This window comes from Belonocnema kinseyi, chromosome 4 (genome assembly GCF_010883055.1).
Source record: "Belonocnema kinseyi isolate 2016_QV_RU_SX_M_011 chromosome 4, B_treatae_v1, whole genome shotgun sequence".
Classification (NCBI taxonomy): domain Eukaryota; kingdom Metazoa; phylum Arthropoda; class Insecta; order Hymenoptera; family Cynipidae; genus Belonocnema; species Belonocnema kinseyi.
Window position 1 is genome coordinate 139,346,778 of NC_046660.1, and position 705 is coordinate 139,347,482.

Consider the following 705-nt stretch of genomic DNA (forward strand, 5'->3'; position numbering starts at 1 on the left):
ACCATCGTGAAAGCATAAAATCTATTATAGCAATTCTCGGTAAACAAAATTCCATTCCGATGACCTCATCGTCGATTCCTGGAATACTTATCTATGTGAACTAAATTAATTAAACATTCTCCTTTGATATTTGCCGACAGAGGCGTCATATTTAATATAATGTTAAACAATTTTTAGGGTAAACAAAATTCCATCCTGATGACGTCACCATAGTTCCAGTAATTCTTATCTGCAGTTTTGCCATGTTTCAACTTTTTTCCGTACGAATAGAAATAGGTAAGACGGTGTCTGGATCGCTATGGGTGAGTGCATATCCGTGTTAGTTATAAGGTTATAAGTTGTGCATAAGGTGTGCCAGAAGATATGATGATGTGAGTGGTGTCATATTTCCTGTATATTGATGAATTTATCGTTGAATATAATTGCTTGTTATTGTCAATATAAATCTGAGAAATAGTCGGTGTCTTTGATGCAGAGTGTGTGATATGATTATTTTCAGGGTAATTTCTGAGAAATGTATTTTGCAAGTGTAAACAGGTTTGAGTTGAAGAGTACAGAGTGGTGAATCACCATCCACTTTGATAGCTGAGCCGCCGCTCGGGAGATAAGATGATGACGTAGATGGTTTATTTCACATGCACATGAGAGGGTGGCAATTCCAAGAAATATTTTTTGAAAACTTCAACAGAACTTTAACTAAAAACT